At 48.8% G+C, this 26,485-nt stretch overlaps 1 protein-coding gene across 1 annotated transcript in view; it reads left to right on the forward strand.

Moving 5' to 3' along the window:
• The window catches only part of STK24 (serine/threonine kinase 24), a 113,224-nt gene that overhangs the window by 4,809 nt on the left and 81,930 nt on the right, over nt 1-26,485 (forward strand). The window lies entirely within an intron of this gene.

Genomic DNA, 26,485 nt, shown 5'->3' on the forward strand with positions numbered 1-26,485 from the left:
TTCAAGTGATCTCCACCCAACGTGGAGCTCCGAGATCCACTCCCAGCCCCAAGATCAAGAGTTCATGCTCCACCCACTAAGCCAAGCCAGGGGCCTGCCCCTCAGGGTGGAGTTTTTAGCAGATTGACTTCAAACCTTGGTAATTTTGAACTCTCAGTGAGCATTTAACACTCTTTCTTTCTTTTTTTTTTTATACGATCTCCCATCACCCCGGCTTTTGACGCTTTTTTGCTGTTCTATGCTAAGAGTAATAAGGAAAGTAAAGGCACAGTTTTCTGTTACTGTTAGTTGCCTAAGTATGTTTTTTTTTGTCTGACAGGCTAAGTATGTTTTCTTAAATACCCATTTAAATATAACTTGAAGGAGTGTAGGACATTTTGGTTGTAATCCCAGCTATGGGAACGGTCCTGGTAGGATTTCACATAGAACCAAATGACCTTCAAGTCGAAATTGGTCAGGTTGGATTTTTCTAGGCTGCCGACATAGCACCGTGTCCCCTCAGGGTAGTTACGGGCAAGTGGCAGCCATCCTTGCTTTCTCGTTCCTGCGTGTGATGTAACTTCACGTTCCTCTTCCCGCTGTTCTCATGTGCAGAGCGGAGCTCGCCCACTTCATGCCTATGGAAGGGTATTTCTAGGACCTTGGTACAAGACGTAGTGTGAGGAGTCACTGAAGAAATGAGCCTGTTGGCAGCTGCTGCTTCTTCCTAGAGTCTTTTTTAAGGCACGCTGAGGCCAGGGTCAAGGAGTCAGAGGATCTTTGGAGAAACATGCCACTTGGCACTGCGTTGGGAGCCATCTCCCAGTGATTCAGAGTTGCCTGCTTGGGAATTCCGTACCTGCAGGAAACGGGCCACACCAAGCCAGCCCTTCTGTGGCTTTTTTTTTTATGCTTTAGCTCAGCATTGTTATTGGTCAGGGAACCTTGGAACCTTGTAGCAGGAGGGAGTGCAGGAAATAGAGGCTGCACTCTGTTATCCCTGTGTGTCTTTTTAGGGTCATCTGGTGTCCTTGGACCAGTCATTTCTCATAATTCACATTTTTGCAGTACAGTATGTTTTAAAAAAACTCCTAGGGCTCAGTGCTTTGGAGAAAAGAAAAAAAAACATGGCTAACATAACACCTGGCTGTGGAGTGGGTATGGAGGTTTCCTTTTTTTTTTTTTTTTTAAATTTTATTTATTTGACAGAGACGCAGCAAGAGAGGGAACGCAAGCAGGGGGAGTGGGAGAGGGAGAAGCAGGCTTCCCGCCGAGCAGGGAGCCCCATGTGGGACTGCATCCCAGCACCCTGGGATCATGACCTGACCCGAAGGCAGATGCTTAACGATGGCACCTGGGTGGCTCAGTGGTTAGAGTACGGAGTTTCCTAAACCCAAATGGCTCCCTGATTTCCAAGGTTCAGATTAAAAAAAAAAAACAAAACAAAAAACAAAATGTGCCTTTGCTTGCTACAAGGTGTACAAACACCCCAGATTGTGGATTTCAAAGGCACTGTATGTGCATACCCCTGGGGACAGCATTGTTGACTTCAGAGACCTTCCATTATGTTTTCTTGAGGGTTGTTAGGTTTTCTTGAGGGTCACGGTCAGTACAGGGAACCTTATCTGAGCAGCGCCCGCTAGTATCTGAATAAATCGTGGGAACATTCTGAGTTTTACATTAATGCTTACGAAATATGTGGCGGGTGTTTATCTTCCTATTATTTTAAGCCTCTTCCTATTTTTAAAAAGATTTTTTAAAAGGCCCTGAGATTTGAAATGACCATGTAGGTCCAGATTCTTGGTTTTAATTATTTAGGATTTTTGCTTAGTTTTTAAAAGGTTGAGCATAAAGAGTCATATGGCCTTATCAGGTTTGTTTGGAAGGACAGCCGTGACTTGCCCCTCGCCTCCCATGTACTCCTCCCCAAAGGCAGCCCCCTTTGATCTCTGTGAGCTAATTGTTGTTATTTCCACTTTATTTATAAAGAACATTTTAAAAAATTGCTGCTGCTTTTTCCTAGTTTAGGGCAGGATCTGTGTGTGGACTTTGGACTCTGAAGAGGAGGCTTTAGTTCTTGGCTGCTTCAGGCACAGGTCCCTCTTCCCTCTCCCCGGCATAGTCTCCTTGTGACTTTGGTGACGTGCTAGCTCAGCCCTTTAGCAAGCCGGGATAACTTTTCAAATCTTGTCTGAAAGTTTTTTTTTTTTTTCCAAATAATGTAATCGCCTTAGTTTGGGCTGCTGTGCCAACGTCCCATACAGAGACTGGATAGCTTAAACACCAAACATTGATTCCTCACAGTTCTGGAGCCTGGAGAGATCTGGAAGATTCTCTGTCTGCTGAGGGTAGCTCTTCTGGGTCATGGACTGGTCTGTTCCATGGCAGGGGGTGTGGGAGCCCTCTACACTCTCTAAGGACACTGGTCCCAATCCCAAGGACTCCACTTTCATGATCTAATCACAGGCCCCACCTCCCAGTACCAATCCCAAGGGGACTGGGTCTCAACGTGGGAATTTTGGGAGGACACAAGACATTCAGTCTGTGGCAGTGTTTATAACTTACTCCGCCAAAGCTCGCGCAAGTTATTGAAATGTTTTCCGAAGTGCAGGTCGAGCAGACAGGTGTCACCTTTTTGGAGACGTCTTCCTGTGAGCCTTCTGAGCCGCTCCCGAGTGGACTGGTGATCGTCTGCCCTTAGCACTCTGCTCACAGCCTCTGTTGCCTTTTGCCCTCAAACGTGGGACTCCTCGTGCTGCCCTGGACCACCTCTTTTTCTGTGTCTCCTGTCATTGTCTGTCTGGGTTCACACCGTTGTGTTGGCGAAGCGTATCTTGCAGTGCCTTCCTGTGACTAAGGTACATGGGAGATAGGTTCTTTGAGGTCATGGATATCTGAACATTTCTTTTCCTCTCGATTAATGTTTTGGCATGGGATATAGTCACAGGGCGGAAACTATTTTCCTCCAGGATTTTGAAGGCATTTCTCTGTGTTTGAGCCTTCGTTGTCGTCGGTCAAGTCTACAGTGCCACGCCAGTACTGGATTCTGCGTGTGTGAGCTGTTTTGTTCTTCCTGAACCTAATAGGATCTGAATTTTTTTTCCCTGAGCTCGGTTTTCACAATAACTTGTCATGATGCGGGTCTTTTTTTGGTGATAGGTACTCAGTAAGCCCTTTTAATCGGGCAGCTCAGGTCTTTTCTTTGGTCTCCCTCTCTTAATTATTATTTGGATGTTGGAACTTCTATTGAGCACTGGTCCTCAAAGAGTTTTATCCTTTTAAACCTGTTTGCTCTCTCTTTGTCTTGCTTACTTGGCTTTCTGGAAGACTGTCTCAATTTTTTCTTCTAGCTCTTCCAATGAGTGTTTCTGCTCTAATTTTTTAAATTCTAAGAGGTCTTTTTGGTTCTCTGAATGTTCTTTCATTATTTCAGTTGAAATATTTGCTCTTATCTCCCTGGGTATGTTAATTGCAGTTATGTTCCCTTCCTCCAGGATAGATTCTCTTCCTCCAAGGCCCTTTGTCCCCTCTTGTTGGTCATGGTCTTTATTTCTAATGCTAGAGGCCACCCTTGAATGTCCGCTCCTCTTTAAGAGTGGGGGACAACCATGCTGGTTGGAAATCTGAGCCCTTGACTGGAGCTTTGTAAACCTCAGTGATGCCAGGTGCTTCTACCAGATGGGAGAGGTGACGAATGGCTGATGTCTGTTTCTTTCAGCCTTTTATACATTTCCCCTTCCTGGAGAAGCTTCTGACCTGCTCTGGTCTGGACCCCTTATTGTCCACAGCTGGTGCTCCCCCTGCTGCTCCCTCCTCCCATCTGTGCCCTGAAGCCTGATGTGCACCAAGCGCTGGAGGGAGGGAAAGGACTGAGTGTGGGTGCTCCGTCTTGTGGAGCTGTGCTCCCGTTATTTAACTCCCGCCTCTGTCCTTCTCCAGGAGCCCTCGGCTTCCTTTCTAGGAACTGTGCTTTCAGTTGTTGCCCTGATTGGGAAGGCTGTGAGCGGGGAAGGCCACTGGGGTGTCGAACCACTTGGTTAATTGACTTTACATCCTTATTTTAGATGCTGCCGGTTCCTGAGTTGTGCGGATTCAGGCTGCAAATGGGCTTGGCTGGCGCTCTCTCCATCTCCAGTTTAGCCTGTCCTCCCCCTCCCTCCCCCATGTTTCTTCCCACTCCTGGAATTTCAATGCTTTTGGTCTTCTCTCCCCTCCTGGCAGGCAGAGGTTTAACCTTAGAGAACTCCCTTTGTTCTGGTTTGTTGGGATTTCAGGATTGTCCAGAGTAGGTTAGGCTCAGCTTTCTGCCTGGATGCCCCTCCTTCAGCCGGTACAGAATAGAATGAGTACACTTTGAATTCCAAGGTCATGGTTTCTCCAGGTGCCCGAGCCCGGTGAAGGGCTCCTCAGGCCCTCGTTCCCTTCAGGAGATGGTGCCTTCTCTTTCTCTCGGTTAGTCAACGACCATATAAATCCATGCCTATGTTTTCATATCTCTAACAGTGACCTCCACTTTCCTAACTTGAGCTGAGAACCTGTTTTTCTCCATTCTGTGTCTCATTTTCTAGTCTCAAGATCGTGTGGGCACAGAACCATTTCTTGAAGCCTCATAGTATCCCTTTGGAGAAACGTCTTCTTCAGTTGACGTATGTTTTGGGGGCTCAGCCCCGGCCTGGAATGGACTGTGTGCTTCTGGGGGTGGGGAGCCTGGAGCAGCGTCAGTCCTGGCCACTGGCTCCATGGTGGTCAGTGCAGGACCTGGGCGCAGGTGCACAGCAGCTGTCTGATAGCCCGCCACGGTGTTCAGGCGGACACGTGGCGGAGCCAGTTGGCCGTGTGTCAGGGGGTTGCATGCTGTGGACGGAGGCCCATGGCATGGGGGTCTCTGCAGGTCCCATGCCGTGTGCGCAGCCTCAGCGTTTATGAGCCCACGGCTCAGGTGTGTATCTAAGCAGGTAAGGTTGCTCTTGTGGGATAGGACCTTAAACTGATTTCCTGCTTAGGAGCAAAGTACTTTTTGCGGGGGGGAGGGTAGTACAGTAATAAATCATTGAGTGAAAGTAAAAGATCATCCTGAGTTTGGGGGACGAGGCGGTGGTTGGCAGTTATTTTAGGTACCGTTTCGTAGCATAACTTTGAAGTTCCGTGCAGTGTGGTTACAGTTGCTAAATTGCTATCTGAACTCGGGGTAAACTGAGAGCCAGCTGAGGAAAGGCATTGTTTGAACATTCTGGGAGCTTCCTTGTGTTTGATGCACTTTCATTGTGCTCAATGTTTCTGGAGAGGTATCTTGAAAAGAGAAGAATTATGTTAAGTACAAAGAGTTACTCACTTCCTTAGCGGTTCCTCATGGTAGGTGGGTTTTCTTTTTCCTTGTGCTCCTCTGTGTTACAGGAATAGATAAGTGGGAGAAGTAAAGGTGCCTTTCGCTTTGCTGAGTTGAGAAAATAAATATTTGTTGTTTGTAGTGGAGGGAAGCCTTGAAGGAGTCGGACAAACTTTTATTACCTTCTTCCCAAGGGGAGGGCGCTGGTGGGCTGCTTCTGCCCTTGGGCAGTCCTCGAGGCTTCGGCCCAGGTGGAGGGGCTCTTAAATCCATTTTGCAGGTGGGAAAACAGAGGCTTAGGAAGTTTAACCAAGGGCCCTCAGCTAGAAAACAGCCCTGTTGGGGTGAGAGCTCTGACATCTGATGCCAGCATTGGCGGTGCTCTCCCTCACACAGAATGCCTCCCACCGAGCCTTTCAGGTCCTGTCCTTGCCCTGTCCTGCCGCAGGGGATCCTGTGTCCCTAAGGGTCATAGTGTGCTTCCAGCCTCTGTGAAACCAGCCCAGTAGGAGATGGTATTTTGGGCACTTGTATTCCCACTTTTTTTTTTTTTTTTTTTTTTTTTTTACTTCTAAATATTTTGTTCCTGCTCTGGTATTATTTTTAAGTGGCTTCCCAAAATGTGTGATTGTGGCTGTAGGGGGTGGTGACTTGGACATTAAGATGTTTTCCCCATTTCTGGTCCCCAGTCCCTCTACTGAGCCCTTGCCCACCCCCCCCTCCAGCGGGATTGGGGCCTTTGGGGGCCTCTGTTAATTGCCTTTCCGTTGTTGCCAGATTAGCTGAAGAAGGTACCCATAGTCAGACCAGTGGTTTCGAAGTTTTAGCGTTTCTCTTCATCACCTGAGGGCGTCATGAGCTGTAGACTGCCCGGCTGTCAGTCTGGGATGGACACTAACAAGTTCTCCAGCTGTGTGTCTGCCTCAGGGATTTGAAAACCATTAAACTGGAGAATTAAAAATCCTTAAATCGCTGTTGCTGTCCACTGTGGGACACTCTAGCGATGCCCCATTTGAAAGCTCAATTGAAAATCAATGCTTGGGACGCCCAGCTGGCTCAGTCAGTAAAGCATACAGCTCTTTTTGGGGTTTCACCACTTCGGATTTTCATTTCTTATTATTTATTTATTTATTTATTTATAACATAAATTCAAGTTGGTTAACATACAGTGCGGCGTTGTTTTCAGGAGTAGAATTTAGTGATTCATCAGCGTGTGTAACACCGAGTGCTCGTTACACCATGTGCCCTCCTTACTGCCCATTTAGCTCGTCTCCCCTCCCCGCTCCCCTCCAGCAACCCTCAGCTTGTTTCCTGTACTTAAGAGTCTCTTATGGTTTGCCTCCCTCTGTTTTTATCTTATTTTAGTTTTCCTTCCCTTCTCTACGTTCGTGTGTTTTGTTTCTTAAATTCCACATGTGAGTGAAATTGTATGGTGTTTGTCTTTCTCTGACTGACTTCCCTTAACATAATACCCTCTAGTTCCCTCTGTGTTGTTGCAGATGGCAAGCGTTCATTCTTTTTGATCCCTGAGTAATATTCCATTGTGTTTACATGCCACATCTTTATCCATTCGTCAGCTGATGGATGCTTGGGCTCTTTCCATAATTTGTCTGTTGTTGATAGCGAGAGCTTGCAACTCTTAATCTTGGGGTCATGAGTTCGAGCCCCGCACTGGGTGTAGAGGAGGCTTAAAAAGAGAATCTTAAAAAAAAAAAAAAAAGACAATCAGTTCTTGAGACTTAAGACTTTTATTTCAGAAGACTGACTTTGGAACCATGGGTATAACTTTGGGAATTGACTCGGCTTCTATGAGACTTGTTAGAGCCTTAACTATTTTAGCAGGTGTCATAAACCTGTTGGGAAATAAAGGAAGATGTGTGTTCCTTTTTGACGTCAGAACCTTACTTTGTAAGGACTGCATCTCTCAGAATTAGCATTCCATGGTTCTTTTGGAAAACACCGAACCAGAACAGAAGTCCTGAACGTCATCATTTTCCATAGGGTTGTGAGGATAACTTAACTGTCGTTTTTACCAAGTCATTCCCTGCTTAGGGACCCTTTGGTCGCTTGTGACCAGATAGCTCCTCCTGCCTCCAGGAACCTGCTCATCTGGCAGGATATCCCTTGCTGGGGAGAGGGGACAGCTAGGAAAGGAATGGGTTCTCTTTGGGCAAAATTGATTTTCTTTTCTTGCAGTTGTTCTGTTTGACACTGAAGATATACTTAGTATATTCCAAGCCAGTAGACTTTGTAATGTTTGGGATCTCAGCGGTTTTATGCTTTTATGTATAAATAGTTGATTTGATTTTAATTTGAAAAATAATCTGTATTTCTATATTAGCAGTCTTTTATTAGTGTTTACTGCAATTAGCTAAACTTCAGCCTTATCTGACTTGCTTATTTGAGGGTGGTTTTTGGGGGGAAGGGAGAGGTCTTGGTTTCTTTTTTGAAAGTCTATTGTAATTTTTCAGAGCCTTTTTTCTTTTTTTCTTTTTCTTTTTTTTTTTTTTTTAAGATTTTATTTATTTATTTGACAGACTGAGATCACAAGTAGGCAGGGAGGCAGGCAGAGAGAGAGAAGAGGAAGCAGGCTCCCTGCCGAGCAGAGAGCCAGATGAGGGACTTGATCCCAGGACTCTGGGATCATGACCTGACCTGAGCCGAAGGCAGAGGCTTTAACCCACTGAGCCACCCAGGCGCCCCACAGAGCTTTTTTAAATATGTTTTTTTGTCCAATATAAGGGTAAATGGTGTATTAAAACGTATTTAGGAGATGGACTGTGTCAGGAAGGGCCGTTTTGAGGTTTGGGCTCCTCTCTTCCATTAGTCAGTGACGACTCTGGGGTCTTTCTAAAAACAAGAGGTTATGTCATTCAGAGGGCTTCCCTCCGTGTTTTCTCCTTCAAGAAATGGTGAGGTGCTGCTGTGAAGTGAAACTGGGTGCGTTTCCTGACCTCAGTGTCCTCACACGGGCTGCTTGAATTTGTCCCCAACTCGGGCATGTGTGACGGTGGTGGTGCTCTCCTGTCACGCTCCCAGATGGAGAGCCACAGCCCGGGGTATGACCAGAGGTATCGTGGGACAGAATTCCTTCTCTGCTTAGGCTTGAAGCGGGGTCATGTTTTCAAGTGTTTAGAACAGTTTTGAGTTGAAAAGCGGTTTTGTCAAGGATCTGCTTGATCCCTCCCTTTGGATGGATTCCTGTGTATGTGGAGCAAAGGTTTCTCAGCCCACCCCCTGAATGTAAATGTAAATGTCTGTGCTCACATATGTGTGGGCATATACAGTATGTTAATTTCTTTCCTCTTCATTGTGATGTGTCAGTAAGTAGCCTTTAAAAACCTTGTGCTGTAACACTCCTAGTTAGTAGTTTTTCCTCTTTGTAGTTCCAAAAAGAACAAAGTTTCTGTTTTCTTTTTATCTCCAAAAAGAACAAATCCCTCAACATCCTTAAAGTGATAAAATACTGATGAATCCCTAAATTCTGCTTCTGAAACCAGGATTACACTCTGTGTTAATGCACTTGAATTTAAATAAAAATTTGGAGAAAAAGATATAAAAAGTAATGAAATATTCTAAGCCCTTTTAAAATGGTAAAATTCTCCGTATTTTTCTACATGGTTTGTTGCACCTGTTCCTTCTTAGTAGGTTAGCCATAGCGATCAAGGCTCGTTTTGAAATTCCGTGAAAGTGATTCTTCCCTGTGTCCTTTTGTGTCAGGGTCACGATAATTCCGTTCACTTCTTTTGGGGAACCTGTGGCTGTGGAGGCTCTTGGAAGACTGGATCGAGGGCTTACCTGCTGCCGTGTGCGAGCACCCCCTCCCAGTCCAGCCACAGCGCCTGCATGTAGTCTGTTAAAAAGTTACGTGAAATGGAGGGTTGAGGATAGTACAGAAATGGAAACCCCTTTCTGGGAACACATACTCACTCTATCCCCCATTAAATTATTTCTAAAGAGGGGTGCGTGGGTGGCTCAGTGGGTTAAAGCCTCTGCCTTCAGCTGGGGTCATGATCCCAGGGTCCTGGGATCAAGCCCCACATTGGGCTCTCTGCTCCTCCAGAATCCCAGGACCCTGGGATCATGACCTGAGCTGAAGGCAGATGCTTAACCGACTGAGCCACCCAGGCGCCCCAGGATTCTAGTTGTAGGATAGCTTTTCTATTGTGTGTATTTCTTTTCAGTCTTATGCTTTAATGAAAAGTTGTAGATGGCTGGGAAACTGGTAGGACTGTGAGAGGTGAAAATATTGTGAGTTGAGATTACTGCTCCGAACGAACCTTCACTCCTGAACAGGACCAGCCTGCTCTTAGCAGTTTCAGAGTATGTCCCAGAGGCTGTGTATCCATGGCTCTTCCCGTGCAAGGTGCATACGGGAGCAAGGGACTGCTGGCCTCTACGGTGTGGGTGTGGAGGGCGGGCTGCCTAGCTGGCTGCATGCAGGCCCCCCTCCCCCCCCCCCCAGGCCTGGGGCCGCGGGCTGAGTTTCCGCACCAAGACTGGGAATCGACCCCCATCCCTTCATGGTGTCCTGCCGGCTGGTTTCAGATCAGCGTAGATCTTTCCTCCAAAGCAGTTAGGAAAAACTTGTTTTCTCAGAGACTTGGGGGTCTTGGAACCTTGAATAAGGGACACGGACCTGTAACTACTGACTTTCTACCATACCTATGTTTTCCTGAATACAGAAATTTCAGAAATTTGAGAACTAGAAGGCAGTGATGGGAGAATCTAGCATTACCGAGTTCCGCTGGAACCTGTTGGCCTTTTCTCTTCATTCAAATTTAAAAACTTTTCTTTATTGTACGATTGATGGTCCTTACTTGTTTAGCTCTTGTGAGTGCAGACACGGAAATGAGTGTTGCTGGATAGATGCGCAACTACTGAGGGGGAGGAAGTGTTGTCAGACCCTGTGGCTCAAGGTCTTTGCTATTTAAAGCTGAAACACGGTAAGTGTCGACTGGCCTCTTGGCTTGTGGTATTGCATAAAACAGAAACATTTATAAGGGCTATATTAATATTTTGATTATAATTTAGTGCCAGGATCCTACCACTGTTACCGTTTGTTGCAAGCAGAAGCCAAATTTCTCATGTGTCAGAGAGAAAGTTTAAAATACGGACATTGCCCCAGTGTGTGTCAAATTTGGTTTATAAGTTTGTCAGTTAGAAGTCCGGCATGTTTTCTTCTAGAAACAAGTTTAGAAATGGTGGTTAAGTTGTGAGGCTAGGCTAGAAAAGCCTCACCGATCTACAATTTAAGGGTCACGTTCCTGGTTCCGGAGGCAGGAAGCCAGTTGTTGTAAGAGGGCTGGGGGAGAAGGAAGCATTTTCTTTCCTTTTCTTGGTCTAGGCTGGCCCCGGGCAGCATTGCCAAGCTCAGGGGTTTCTCTGGCAGGGTGCTGGCCCTCACTGTCATCCCCAGTCCCTGTCTCCTCCACCCGTGGAGGCCTTCTTGGTACCGTGGCTCTCGTGTGAGACTTCTTGACCGTGTCCGCGGCAGCAGGTTTCAGTCGTTCCCAGTTAAAATTCTGACTCCTTCTTTTAAAGCCAATTTTAGCTAGATTTGGGAAAGCCTCTCTGCTAGTTGATGTATAAGTAGTAGTCATTGATTCCAGGAAGAAAGTGTGTTGCTCTAAATAAATACCTAAAATGCAGAGTATCAGGCAGTGAAAGGTTGAAGGCCTGTGTAGGAGAGAGCGTCTGCGCCACGCCCCATGCCTGCCGTTGCTGGAATCTGGAAGACAGATGCCAAGCCCTGTCTTCAGGGGGCGTATGTCCTGATAGCAGGGGCACGTGTGTGAGCCCAGGTCATTGGGACGAAGGCAGCTGCAGGAGTGTTAAGGCACAGAGGTAGCATAGAGGAGACAGTAATGAAATACCAGAGGTGACGCTTTGAAAATCGATCAAGGAAATGATGCCTGAGCTCTGTTCTAGAAGATTTTTTAAAGGCAAAAAGAAATCTAGACAGATTAGAGTAGTCAAAATCGTAAGAGGTGTTTTTTTTCTCTAAAATAGCATGAAGTTTGGAAAAGTGCAAGGAATTCAGTTTTGTTCGACATGAAAGGGAAAGGAGGGAGAACAAGAGACAGGAATTGAAGAGGTCGTCAGGGACCAGATCATAAAGGACCACGCTGAGTGGTCTGGGCTGCAGCCTGTTAGGTGAAGCAGAATTCTCAGGAAAGTTTTTAGCTGCAGGCGGAGACCAATTTTGGATTTTAATAGTTTGCCTGGTGCCTGGGCTAGGAGACCCTTGCCACCCTGGGTGTGCCACTAGGGGGACTGGACTGGGGCATCAGCGGCTGGGTAGGGAGAAGGAGAGGGATTCCAGAGGGTAGGTGGAATGGGCTGGGTTTGGTACGGGTGGCAGTGGAAGGAGAGGGGGTCCGAGGGGAGCCTCTAGGGTTCTGGCTTGGGCATGTGGGCGAATGAATGGAGGGGCCACCGAGATGATCGGCCTGTGGAGGCGAGATAGGAGATCTGTGTCTATTTCAGATGCTGGAATGTAGGTGGAGGGAAGGAATATGTGGTTTCCTATCTGGGTCTGGAGCTTGGGGGAAGGGTCCGGATGAGGAGGGACGGAAGCTGGGACTTACTAATAAGTAGGTCATCAGTGGTAGTTAGCAGTACAGGCGTGAGCACGGTGAAGAGGGTGTTGAAAGGCCAGGAGCCCGCGTTGGATCTTGCATCTGGGCGCCTGGACGTTCCGCCCGCCTGCTCTTCTCTGTGAGCCGTGCTCGGAGCTCTGCCAGCCCCGCAGCAGGGCATTGCCGTCCGAGGCCCCAGGGCGGAGGGGTGGGTGTTAGTCTGTTCCCTGGGGGCAGGGTTCACAAGCTGATTGTCCTGAAGTCAAGAGCAGCTCCTAGTCTCTTGGGCGGCAGGGCGTTTCTTCTGACACAAGTTTTATTACGTTAAATCCTATGCCAGAACTCCAAGTAACTAGTCCTCAAAATATGCTGACTTTTGACCCCGAATCTCTCTCATGGGTGTTTACTGGATGTGACTCCTGAAGTGGATCAGAAAGCAGCTTTCCAGTGAGCTGGAGAGCAGAACTTAACGAGGACGTTCAGACATTTTGGTCGGTTACACCTGCAGAGATCGGTGTGGAAGCCTCTAGATGAACTCAACCAAGTGAACTTTCGTTTAGGCCAGAAGGTTGAAGCGGAGGTCCCTGCCGGGCTTCCGACTGCACCCGGTCCAACCGGGAGAAGTCAGGAAGAAGGAAGGCGGTGATGGGGTGGGTCGTGTTGGGCGATGGCGCTGTTGCAATCATTTTCTTAAGTTGTGCACATGTGAAGCGTGCCAAAGCACTGGTTTTTGACAAGAAATGGATTTTGGAGTTGTATCGTGTTGGTTTACTTCCACTTACTCTCCAAGAAGCAGGATGTTTTAAATAACTTGGGGGCCTGGAGAGGACAGTTCCTAAAACTTGGGGTAGATGGGAGCTGCTAAGTTTGCGTCACTGGTTTTGCCAGAGCTAATTTCAGTACTTGGAGTGGAAGGGCCTGTTGTGCTCGGTAAAGAGCTGTGGGTGTCCCGGGTCTTGGGGCGATGTGGGCTCTCTTGGGGCGGTACCTGGAGCAATGAGGATACTCCTGTTCACAACAGAATTGAGCAGAGGGTAAGTGGACTTCTGTATATTCTCCCCCCCCCTCGCCCCTCGCCCCTGTCAGTATCCCGCCCCTGATTATATCGGTTCCAATCGATGAACCTACATCGATGCCTCATTATCATCTGAAGTCCGTGGTTTGTGTCAGGATTCACCCCCGTCGCACACTCTGTCGGTTTTAACAAATAACGTGAGGACATGTGTCCACCCTTACAGTGTGCAGAAGAGTCTCACTGCCCAGAAAATCAGTGAGGGTATTTCAAAAACATGTCCTTTTGGTTCTACTGGAATATTTTTTACTTGTACACTGTTTTTCCTCCCGTTTTTTTACTCTCTGACTTGACCAGAGTAGTTTCTCTTGGTGCAGGGGAGCCTGGGTTGCCCTTGGCCTCCGTCCTTATGAAAGCTGTGTGCACTTGGGTTTCTCGGGGTGCACGTATCCCAAATGATGTCTTGAGAAGTTAGTGGCTCTTGGCAGCCATCCAGGAACCAGATGAGGGAGGGTTTTTTTTAAATGATCAGTTGTTTTTTTTTTTAAGACTTTATTTATTTGATAGCGAGGCAGGAAAGGGAGCAGCAAAGGCAGCAGAGGGAACACAAGCACAAGCAGGGAGAGTGGTAGCGGAAGAAGCAGGCTTCCCGCTGAGCATTGGGAGCCTGAGGCAGGGCTCCATCCCAGGACCCTGGGACCACGACCTGAGCTGGACACCCAACGACTGAGCCACCCAGGTGCCCCGCAAGGGAAGGTTCTAGTAGGGCCTCCCGCCACAGCTCATCGTTGGCTCCCTGCTCCTCCAGTTCTGAGACTGTGGAGTTGAAAAGCGTGTATCCGCCCTGAACACGGGGGAGCCTCGCACCTCCTCTGAGTAGCTCTCCCTTTTTGTTTGACTCCCTAAAATCTCCGTCTTCCCATCCTTTCCCAGCTGGGTCAAGGGGAAGGGGAAGGCGATCTCGCCCCAGGGTTGGAATGGGTGCTCTTAGGCTTCAGAGCCCCCCAACTCCACCGACTTCTGCCTGTGCTGAGGCCCCGCGGAGCTGCCCTACACCTTGGCCTTAGTGTCTCTCATGTGTCTGACACCAGTTTGGTCCTTTGGGTCTGAACCCTTTCCTATAACCCAGCTCCTGTGGAAGGCTGTTGGGAATTGTAAGGAGGGAAAAATTAACTGCACGTGGTTTCCCCCTCCAGTCCCTCCAGTCTAATGTAAAGATTCCATTAAAAAAACGAGCTATTACAAACTATAATCTAAGATATTACAGAAGTAAACATAACTAACTGTTAAAAAAAAAATCAAACAGTACAGAATTGTATGGTTTTATCCCCCGGGGTAACTAATGTTGAGGGTAAGGATTCTGTGTTTGCCTTAATTGCAAAGGGTTGTTTGCTCTTCTACATTGAGAACTGAAGGAGAAGCCTGGGAATTTCACTTATTTTTTCCTCCTTATCACAGCAGTTCTATTGGAAATGTCACCAACCTCTAACCAAGACCCTTTAAGCCATCCAGTTTCTGCCAGCACTTAAGTGCTTTCCATACTCTTGATGAGACATGATACTCATTCTTCAACCAACAGAGATTGACTGGATGTCCGCCGTGTTTCAAGGACCCTGCTAGAGGCTGGGGAAGTAGATGAGGTTTGCCTGCTATCCTTAATGCTCTCGCAGCCCGCTGTCCGCAGACATTCCGGCAGCCCAGCAAGCGCCGGGAGTACAGGGTGATACTAATCAAAGTGGATGAAAAGAAGGAAGCCTTCCTGGAGGAGGTGGCATTTGAACATCCGTCTAAGTAGTTCTTTAAGGTGCTAGTGGGTAAAGAGCATTCTAGGCAGATAGGATCTTGTCATGGAATTGGCTGTAATTTGGGATAACTGGTGTAGATCAGTTAGGTTAACGTTTTTCCTTCCTACCTGAGAAAATGAGAAGGAAAAGGTATTAGATTTCAGTTTGGAATAGGATAAAAGTGCTAAAAAAAGAAAGGTGAAGTCTGGGGGATTCAAGTCTGGTGGTGTCTCCTTCATGGATTGGATCATCCAGATTATGCAGTAGTGGCCTGAAGTGACTTTGGTGGCTTCTTAATTTATCTCTGACTTCCTTGAGGGACGGATAGCAAGGAGAGAGTGGAAACCTAGGTAGGTCTTGATGTCTGTAGGCTGGCCCCAGTATATTACATTTTTAAAAGTTGAACTTAATCTTCATTCCTGATTCAGAAGAATGGTTTGTTCGTTGATTTTTTAAAAGTTGGGCTAAATGCACACTGAAGCACGGTGGGCTGTAGAGATGGTTTCGCTTTATTCTGTGCGCTTAGGGCCCCCGGAACTAAGCAAAAATACCCTGCAGGGGGCGCCTGCGGAGGGGCTCAGTGGGTTAAGGTCTGCCTTGGCCTCCGGTTCTGATCCCAGCGTCCTGGGATCGAGCCCGTCATCGGGTTCCCTGCTTCTCCCTCTGCCTCTGTGCTCTCCCTCCTTCTCTCTCTCTCTCTTTCAAATAAATAAAATCTTAAAAACAAACAAACAAACAAACAAAAAAACAACCATATAAGTGAGTGTTTTTACCTTTGAGCCAAGAGCTTTGGGCGGGCTTCCCCTGTGGCCAGGAGCTTTCCGGGGAGGCCAGCGTGTGGGGGGGCGCGGATGGGTTTCGGGGACGGTTACCTGTGGCGGAGGAGACGCAACGAGGGAAGGAGGCAGCTCCTCTTTAATCAGAGGCAGAAGAAACGAGGAAGGTTTGCCTTCTCTGAGAGAGTCCCCTCAGTCGGCGACGAGCATCGGTGTCAGCGACGTGGGGTCACGCGTAGGGCGAAGACCCCTCCGTGGTGGGTGAGGCCGGCCGCCTCGGAGCGAGAGCCGCGGTACGTGCGCGGGGCGGCGCGGCGAGGGAGCTTCCGGCCGCGACGTCGGGGTCGTTCCGCGGGAGAGGGGTAAGCTGGGCCCTGCGCGCGGTTTGTGAGGAGCTGCAGGTACTTCCGACGGCTGGCGTGAAAAATCCCCTTGACCTGAAAGCTTGGTGCGTCCCCGCGTGTGGTCGCATCGTCTCAGGGTGGGGTCGCGGGTGGACTTGGGTCAACAGTCCGGTTGCAGAGGCCCCTGCCCCGTGACCCCTGTGGGGCGCGCCCGGGCTCCGGGGGGGGGGCTTCCCTGAGAGCTCCGGATGCCTGTGGAAGGTCCTGCGGTAGATGGAATAGTTGACTAAGTAGATGAAGTCGTTCGTTCATTTTTCAGAGAGAAAGCGGCGGCTTGAGGGGGAGTCGTGGCGCGCGGACAGGGCTGGTGTGTGATCTGAGGCCGAACCCCGGGGCCGGGTCAGCGCCTTGACACTCCCGTGATTTGTCTTCCCACATCCGGCCTTCAGTTGAAATTGACCGTGTGCCTGTCGTCTGCGCTCCAAGCCACTATGCGTGGTTTTAGCATTGGTGACTCAGAGGAAAAATGCAGCTGAGGCTTCCGGTCAGACTGTAAATGGGAACATGAGCACATTTGTTATATGCCGGTTTGAAAACTTCCAATATACTATTCTCAGGGAAACTGTAGTATGTACGCATTTATCTGTTCTTTTACTGATGAACACTTGGGCCAGCAAAGGCAAGGAATGAGTAAGTAACGGACGTGGGTTTGAACCCACCCGCGTCTGGCCGTGGGCGCATCTTCTTTACGCTGTGGTTCTCCAGTGCATTTGCCTCCTGGACTGCAGAGTGAGGGTTTTCTGTTCGGTTCTCAAGGGAGAAATTGGTGATCCAGCCCCACAAACGGCCTCACCTCCTCTGAGCGCTTTGCAGCCCACTGTTCTGTATGGAGAATAAACACCGTCTGGGATGGGTTTATTGGGGTATTTGATTGGATACAGGATTGAGGCTGTGGTACTGAGGTATAGAGAAGGCGACTTGTACGTGTCCTGCATTTGTTCAGTTTGCACGGTTGGTAATAAGGCCAAGGTTTCTGGGTTGAGAGCAGAATATGTATGGGGGCCTTGCAGAGGAAGCAGTGATTTGCAATGAAAGATTGTCCCTTCCCCTCCTGCCTCCCCCGCCACCACCGAGGCCTACCTGTGCAGGAGTCCGTGAAGAAGAGTCAGTACAAATACTGGGAAAACAACACAGCTCGCTCTCTGTTCACTTTTATTTAATTTAATTAATTTATTAATTTTAAAAGATTTTCTTTATTTATTTGACAGGGAGAGACACAGCGAGAGAGGGAACACAAGTAGGGGCGGTGGGAGAGGGAGAAGCAGGCTCCCCACTGAGCAGTGAGCCCGATGTGGGACTCGATCCCAGGACCCTGGGATCATGACCCGAGCCAAAGGTGGACGGACGCCTAATGACGGAGACACCCAGGTGCTCCTCTCTGTTCACTTAAAAAAAAAACCTGTATGATCTTTTCCATATTGTCTGTCTGTCTTTCTTTCTTTCTCTCTTTTCTTCTTTCTTTCTTTCTTTCTTTTTTTTTTTTAAAGCTGTCATTTGTTTATTTGAGAGAGAGTGAGAGAGAGCACAAGCCGGGTTAGGGGCAGAGGGAGAGGGAGAAGCAGACTCCCTGATGAACAGGGAGCCCAACACAGGGCTCGATCCCAGGACCCTGGGACCATGACCTGAGCCGAGCGCACACGTTTAACTGACTGAGCCACCCAGTTGCCCCTAAATATTTTCAACATTAAAAAAATCATGCCTTGGGGCGCCTGAGTGGCTCAGTGGGTTAAAGCCTCTGCGTTCGGCTCAGGTCATGATCTCAGGGTCCTGGGATCGAGCCCCGCATGGGGCTCTCTGCTCAGCAGGGAGCCTGCTTCCCTTCCTCTCTCTCTGCCTGCCTCTCTGCCTACTTGTGATCTCTGTCTGTCAAATAAATAAATAAAATCTTAAAAAAAAATGTTAAAAAATCATGCCTTAACTAAGTCTAGAAAGAAGGGGAGCAGAGGCGTTAGAGGGCCTCCGAGATCAAGGTGAGAATGACTCTAAAAGCGTTCCTGTGGCAACGTGAAGAGTTATGCGTTCCGTCCCTTTCCGGTTGAGAGAACCCATCTTCTTGGCTCTTTTTGAGCGGCTGTTTGATTCTCTGTCCACCCCTTTTTGGAAGCGAGAGGTAGGAGTCTGACGTCGCGTGATGGAGGCTGTGCCACCTGCATTGCTGGGATTGGAGGTGGGAAGACCTGGTGTGGGCGATAATGAGGAAGAGGAGCGGCCTGCCTGTCTTCGGGGGCGGTGAAAGGAGGCCAAGGAGAAGGACGGCAGGTGGACGCCGAGTTACTGAGGCCTTCGCTCCCTGTCAGTGCTTGAGTTGGCCAGTGAGTGGAAGAAGGTCTCTGCCAGATTCTTGGCAAATTGGTCACCTTGCAGCAAACTCCTCCATGTTCAGGCTTTTTGACAGATCTGATGATATTCGTCATTGAAAGAAAGCAAAACCAAAAATAACAGCAAGTCTTTTGTAAAATGAGTTACTCCGGTGTTTAACATGTAGTGGGAAGAAGGTCAGTAGGCCTTTGACAGCAGAGGGTCTTTTTGTGTATGGCCCTCTGGGATCTGGGGCGTATCTGGTAGGAGAACCCGGTATTGTGGGATGGGGTGATCAGGGCCCCGTGCGGGCCTGCCCTCTATCAGGTGTCCTTTAGAATGGGGCATCGTACTCATCGCCCGGCCCCCCTACCAGCGCTTTTTTGCCAGACCTTGTTCTCTGGCTGAAAGTGCGGATCCACATGTAATGAAGCACGCTGTCCTTTAAAGTGAATGATTTTGCACATTGAAGCGATTTCTTTCATTCTTCAGTGAAACCTAGGATGACAAAGATTTTAAGAGTATTGAATCACATCCGTATCTTAAGAAAGTCCTGTGATTTTTCCAATTTCTTTAAACTTCCATGTTTCCTTTTTAGCTTCGGAAGAAAATTTAAACAGGCTTAAAAATAAATGCAAATACAGCAGAAATTAAGTTTTTTTCCAGATGATTTATCTCTTTTAGTATTTTGGTTTTGTTTATTGGTTCTTCTTCTGGAGAGAATTGTTTAACAGAAATGCAGTAGTTACAGTGTTTGGTATAATACAGTTCAGGATGTTTAATCTATTACAGAAGCACGTTTGCCGCTTTTAGCTTCTTGATCATTGTCCAGATTGATTTAGGGTAATGGATTAGAGATGTCTGAAAACTGACTTTTGCAGCCAGAATGGTTTGAGCCAAGAATTTGGGACCATAAACTTAAGATCTTCCTGAAGTCAGTTTGGCCTTAAAAAAAAAAAAAATGTCCTCAAAAAAGAGTCTTTCAGTGTATGTTGTGTTTGTATGTGTTCATTAAAAATGGAAGCGTTGGGGCGCCTGGGTGGCTCAGTGGGTTAAAGCCTCTGCCTTTGGCTCAGGTCATGATCTCAGGGTCCTGGGATCGAGTCCCACATTGGGCATATGGTCTGTGGGGAGCCTGCTTCCCCCGCCTGCCCCTTTGCCTATTTGTGATCTCTCTTTGTCAAATACATAAATAAAATCTTAAAAAAAAAAAAAATGGAAGTGTTACAGCTCCGCTTTTTTTTAGTATAAATTTGTAAAATGAGCTCATTGGTAACAATTGGGAAAATGCAGAAAAAAACGATTAAAAAACCCATAAATAACCACTTGTTATTACTTTAGTGTAAAATCCTTCTGAAGCAGTTTTCAGTGAATGTATGTTATGCACCTGCCCCCTTCACACACAGCAAAAATGGAACCCTCTGGATGTACCGTCCCATAATGTGCTTTTTCCTGTGAAACGCCGGACTGTTTCTCAGCGTTGATGATTCATCATCATACGGAGCGGCTGCTTGGTATTTCATTGAACGGCCGCAGAGCAGTTCCTGAAACTAATCCTACATGGATATCTGCTTAGGTAGTTTGCAACTTAAAAAAAGGAAAAAAGGAAAATGCCAATGACTATATGAATCTATATCCTTATCTAGTTATTTCCTCGGGATGCACTAGAAGTGGGAGTTTTATTTCCTGACTTTCAGTTTTAGGCACTGTTGGTGCACGCACATGCACACGGAGTCCTTGTTGCTTCCGGAGCTCGTCCTTTCTGATCACTTGCATCTTTTTAGTCCTTCATTTTTAGATGGTGTTTGTTCTCCCTGTCCTTTTTGCAGCAGTTTTTCTGAGTTTTCTGCTTTTAACATGATGTTTATTTGCATGGCTTTTATTATCTTCAACTGCGGTGGCTACTTTTTTGCGGGGGGGGGGGTACTAAAACACGAGAGTGTCCTGATTTTATTTAGTTTTTTTTTTTTAAATTGAATTTCATTTAAAATTCCAGTCAGTTCCCCTGCAGTGTCAGGCTGTGTTCCAGGTGTGCGATGCAGTGATGCAGCCTTCCAGACGCCACCCCTCTAGCTTCTCTGAGTCAAGAGAAGTATTTGAAACCTTTCCCCTGTCCCTTGTGAAGTCCTCTGTAGGGATGACATGTCGTTTTCCTTCAGCCCTTTGCTTGTTGTATTGCTTGTTCCGCCTGCTCTGCTGAGTGGCATTTCTGCACGGGTCCTCCTGGCTTAGGAGCACTCGGAGGGGCGGGTTCTGTCGGTCCCTGCTGTCTGCCCGGGACCAGGGCTGGTGCAGGGACGCGGGTGCTCCCCTGGACCACTTGTCCATCAGGTCCCCCAGGCCAGAGGTGAGCTGCCTCCTGCCTCCGCTTGCTCTTCCTTGGGGTGACTTGCTGCCCCCGCGGTGGGCTTCTCTCCCTGGTTGGGGACGTGGGGAGGGCCCTGCCACCCCAGAGTCCTGCCCACAGCCTCAGCCCCTACCCTTCCTAGAGCATCTCATTTTCGGGGAAGCCGGAGGTGGGGCCCTCCTCTGCCCACAGCTGGGCTCAGGAGTCACTGCATCGGGCAGGCAGTCTTCAGGGCTACGGCTGTTCCCTAGTTTCCTTGTAGATGGACTTTTCTTCTCCTTTCATTACCTCCAGTGTGGACCGGAGGACAGAGGCGTAAACGTGCTGTTCATTTGCCTTCTTCCTCAGCGAGTCTCCTTGCAGTCTCTGTCGGCACGATCGTCGGCGTGATGGATGGGGAGTTAGTGCCCGAATAGTCACCCTTGGCCAGTCTGCCTCACGTGCTGTTCTCCTTGAGCAGAGGACCAAGGAGGACTCGGAGGAAAAGGAAGCTTTTGTGTTGTGCGGCGCTTATCTGGACCAGTCAGCCACGCTGGAGCGTGAGTCTCCCGGTGCCTGGTAGGGGACGGTTCCCTGCTGGGTGCAGCCCTTTAAGTGTTCGCCTAAAGCTTCCTCCCGCCGGGGGTCTGGATGACATTCCCTCCGGATGACATTCCCTCTCGCTGGTGGGAGGACAGCCCGGTCCTCCCAGGCCCTCATGCTCACCGGCTCCTCCTGACCCAGCCCGGCCCCACGTGCCACCTGGTGTGGGACAGGAGCAGGACAGCTTCCTTAAGGAGGGGATCTCCCAGAGGTTACCTCCCTGACTCCCTTCGGAGAACTGAGTACTGGAAAGGAGATAATTTTAGGGAGAAACTTGCCATTGGTGCAGGGTCTGGAATCCTTTTGTGTCCGAAGCTGGTCCTTTTTTGGGCATCCTCTTTATTACCTCAGCACGGTATTTGGTATTTTCAGACTTCACCCTACGGGGGATGGCTGGCATTTCCTGTCACACTGGGGAGGTGCGTCGGTCAGTCAGTCAGTGGTGTCCTTGGGCGCTAGCTTAGGAGTGGAGGGCCGGCGGCTCTCTGCACTGTCCCCCTTTCTGTTGGTGCCCGAGCCGCTCCGGGGCCTTGTCCACCCTCGCTGGGCTGCTGCTTCTGATCTGCCGTGGGTTAGCAACGTCCCTTAGAGTGTGGGTGGTCATGGGCCAGAATATTCTGAGAGGGACAGAGGTCCCCTTCTGTGCAGAGCAGGGGACACGAATTCAGGGCTCAGGGCTCATGACCGTGACCTCTCTTTCTGTGCTTGGAGGCGGAAGGCTTCCTGCTTCCGGAGGGTTGAGGTTTCAAAAATCTGACCTCTGAATGGGAGTTGGGTTACTGTACTGGAACAGTTGTGCGAGCTTCCCTTAAATACAGGCACACTTCACACAGCACTCCAGCCTGTGGGCCGGGGCAGGGGGCGGGCAACTCTACTGCCTTATGCATTTGATTTGCCCTTCAAGTGTTTAGTTCTCTTTTTTGGGAATGCAACAGCTCTGTAGTATCCTTGAGTGGGGAAGGATTTCACTGAAGCCGTAATCTTTGGGAGAGGTAGCATGCCTCGCTGTTTCTTCTTACTCAGCGGGGAGCAGGGCCCAGGGCCCATCTTCCTTCTCTTTTTACCCTTGCTGGCATTTTTGGTGACATGGCTTTCCCTAACATACGAGTGTTTCCCCTCCTTTGAGAGGATTTGCTACACAGAGGTGCTGGAGAAGCGAGCCTGGAAACGGAGTATGTATTCGTCTCAGCCGTGTGAGATTTAAAGTGTCCGTTCCTTAATCTGAAGTAGGTGAACTGTCTTGTATGCCGTTTCTGGGGTCTAAGAAGTGGGTTTGAGGGATGACTGTGCCGTTGTGGAGTAGAGCCCAGGATCTGTGAGGTTGGCTCGGTTTTAGTTACCATCAGTAAAATGCAGGGCGGGGAGCAGGTTGGAACCATCCTGCTTACTGGTAGGGGTTGGTTTTTTTGACTGTGCAAAAGGCTGATGTGTTCTTTTCATCAGACTCTGTTGCCCTTACCTGGTAGACAGGAGGGAGTTGGCTGGAATGGGCCTTACTCAGCGGTATTTGTTTCGGTTTGCACACCTTCCAGAAGGTTGCTCACTTAAGTCCCCATTTATAATATTTGAAAACAGCTGACCTACAGGTCTGTACTGGGCTTGATGGAATGTGGGGCCAGAAATTATGAAATCCTGCGAGTTGATGACTGCATCCCAAAAATAATGCAGTTTTATGAACACCTTCATTTTCAAGGTGGGGTAAGTAGCCTGCGAGGATTGGAGGAAATTAAACGATTTAATCTTTACCTCTTCAAAAGCCAGGGCAACCACAACACAAAGGTGAGGTGAATTGCCCAAGATCATTAAGCAAATATGTGGTAGAGGCAAGATTTGAACCAGTTTGTCTCAAAAGCCCACACCCTTAACCACTACACTTTGCACTTACACCATGAGGAAGTGTATTTTATTTCTCTGTTTAACAGCAGATACTGGTGTCACTTAAACGAGGGATGGCAGGACATGCTTGAATTCTAGGTAGTGTGGAATATGGTAAGCAATTTGTTTGTACTCCTACATTATTTTTGCCACAGTACTGGCTGAGAAAAGAAAAACCTTACATTTCAAAGCAAGCTTAACGAGTTCTTCCTTAATAACTATGGTCTGTTGAAACATCGTCTTCTCGGGTTCTGTTCATGATGGACAAAATGGCGCAGAGCACAGGCGAGTCCAAAGCTTATCTTACCGCTTTGCTCGCTGTCTTTAATCCTCCTGGGACAGTATCTGCTGTATTTATTAAATTGGTCACTTCTAAGTCAAAAATGAATCTTCCCTGAAAGAAGTTGAGACTTCATTTTAGATTAGAAGTAATTTCCTTGAACCTTCACCTTTTCTGAATCTGATGCTAAAAGCATGCTCTTCTCTACTCACAATCCCAGGAGTTTTCATAATAATGCCACAAGGAAAACGGAAGAAAACCACTTTTTCTTTTCACACCCTGAGCAGAGACCAGCGCTGTGCTTCCTGAGTAGGGGCTCAGGATACATCTAGAGGTGTTGGGGTCACTTGTGAGTGGCCTAACGCTTCATGGATGCTCTTGCTCTGTGGCCTGGCTTGGCCTTTGTGTTTGGGGGCAGGTGGGTTGGAGGAGTAGTCAGGGATGTGAAGTTTTGGTGAATCAGGAAGCTGTGAAAAAACACAAAACTTTCTTGTTTTCGAAAAAATCACTCCGTGGACACCACAGCGCTCCCCACACGCCGGGTGCTGCGCGAGGGGATGAGGTAAGATGGAGTGAGTGGGGTCTGTCCTTGTAGGTCTCATGGTCGTTTGGGGGGACACAGACGAATATAGGAGTGCAGTGTGAGATTTTTTTTCTTTGAGATGCTTCTGTGGTTTATTTTACATACTGTAAAATGTACTCCTCACGGTGTATAATTCAGTGATTTTCAGGGACTTTACCGAGTGGCGCAGCCCTCACTGTCAGTTGGTTCAGAACGTGTTCATCCCCCAGCGGGACTCCTCATGCTCATGGACAGTCAGCCTCTGTTTCCCCCAGCCCCAGGCCCCTCTTGGTCTCTTCTGGACACTTCATATAAGTGAATTCATCCAGTCTGTGGGGTCTTGTGACCGTCTCCTTTGACGTAGCATGTTTTTGAAGTTTGTGATGTGGCCTGTGTGAGTAGCTTGGTCCCTTTCGCTGCTGAATACTGTCCCATTGTAGGGATGTGCCTCATTTCGTCTGTCTGTCCACCAGTTGACGAACATCTAAGTTGTCCCCAGTGTTCGGCTACCGTGAATAATACCGCTGTGTGTGTCTTTGTGCGAACCCTTGGGGTTCCAGTTCTCGTGGGAGTGGAACTGCTGGCTCATACGGTGGTCTTCTGTTTAATTTTTTCAGAAACTGCCAAACTGCTTCATGAAGTGGCCGTGCCGTTTTACATCCCACTGGCAGTTTACCATAGGAAGGGGCTACATATTTTTAATAGATTAAATAGATTTACCACTGCTTCCAGTATAACATGGATACTGTTCCATCAATATGGCAAAACGGAGAAAAACAACCTAACAACAAAAGAAGGGGTTTCGTTCCTTACCCTTCTGGAGCCGTCTCAGGCTTGGAGCCATTGTCACCCACCATCAAAGAGGTGCCTGCTTCGGGCACCATGATTGGAGTGAACAGGATGGAAGTTGAGAACAGCGTGCCCAGCGGTCTGCGGGCTGAGTGCATGTAAACGACTTGTCCTTTCCGTTCTGTTTGGTGGCTGTCAGGGTCTGTGGAATATAACCGTGTGTGTCAGTTTCAGTTACTAAAGCCTTCCTCTCAGGCCTCACCAGCCCTGGGCTTCTGCGTCTTCTCATTTGATTTTCCTTCTGGTAGTGTCTGGAAGTCGTGACAGCCTTCGGTACCTTTCCTGAGGTTTTCCTGAGGTTCCCCCCCACAGCTCTGGGGGAGGGACTGAGAGGAGCTTGGGGGCTTGGGTGGCAGGCGGGCCCCTCCTTGAGCCGCTCATGATCCCGGCACAGGGAGTTTGTCTGTCTTGTGTGAGAGTGTGTGTGTGTGTGTACATGTGTAAGACACAGGGCAGGAGGAGGAGAGGAAGGGTCCTGAGAGGGGCAGAAAGTAAGGCAAGCTAACAGGTGTCCTCTGGAGCTGAAGGTCAACTTAAGGTGGGGATAAAGGGACAAGGGATGTGAAATACCACCTGGACCGAACACTTGGCTTTCGAGCCTAACGCTGTTTAGTTTAATTATAACCTGAAGTCTGGTGTGGTCCTCAGTAAGGAGGTTCTGGAAGTGATGAGAATTTGCGGAGGCCCGGTGGATTAGTGACGTTGATGAGGGTGACAGAAAGCCAGCATCTGCCGTGATGCCACTCATATCTGCAGGGGAGGGTCTGCTGGCGCTGAACTTGAGCTGAACCTTGAACTGCGGAGCGGAGGGACAATGCCGGTAACTCACACAGCCCGTGCCAGGGCCCTTGGCACTGATGAACTCATCTGACCTCCCACCACCCTCAACGCAGGTGCTTTATGTTATCCTCATTGGCGGAAGAGGGAACAGGGGTCCCCAGCCACTCAGGATCTTATCCGGGGTCCCTTGTCGGAGCCAGAATCCGATCCAGGCAGTCAGGCCGCAGGGTGTGTTAACCGCCGTTCGGTGGAGAGGCAGTGGAAATGGACCCTCATGAGGACTAGAAATAGTCTTGCTCCTTCTTGCTTCCTGTTTAACTTTCCCCACCAGGGAGCGCAGCTTCCTGCCTGGAAGCCACTGATGGTCTCAGCCGAGAGCGGGCGAGCTGGATCCCAGCCACTGGCTCGTAGTGCGTGAGGCTGGGGACCCGGGCACGTGTCACCTGGTTCTCTGATCTAGGAGGGTCTGTCTGCCAGCCCTCTGCTGAGGCAGTGGCTTTGGCCTCAAGACCTCTGGGCCCTGCAGTGGACGTTTATTGATGTATTTCTGGGCCGCCTTACTCGCGTCCCTTCTGTACAGTGGGGGGTGGGGGGAGCGATAAGAACTGATGGCACCATTCAAGGCAGAGTGTGCCCTGGACCAGAGGGAGAGCTGGCCTGGGCTGGAGACATCTCACGCCCGCTTGAACCTGGTTGTGTTTGCTATTAGAGAGCGCTGGAAGATGAGTAGATCTTCTCCCTTCTAAACAGTCATACCCGGGAGCATTGTTCTGACCGGAACCCTGCCCCGGGGCCAGGGCCCAGAGAGCTTTCCATCACCGGCACCAGCTGTAAAAATAAATGTGCTTAACAGGTAGCCTGTTCCATGTGAGGCAGGTTTTTTAGGGGTCACAGTGAAGGGTAATAGGACTTCGGCTTTAGGGCTAAACGCTGTGCCTTCTGGCACTCTGTCCCCAGGGAAGTAACAGACTTTGCGGGCCTCCGTCTTCTCCCCTATGGGAGTGTCTTCTTCCGAGGGCCAGGTGAGATGATGGAGATGAGGGTTGGGTT

This window comes from Martes martes (assembly GCF_963455335.1).
Source record: "Martes martes genome assembly, chromosome: 3".
Taxonomy (NCBI): Eukaryota; Metazoa; Chordata; class Mammalia; order Carnivora; family Mustelidae; genus Martes; species Martes martes.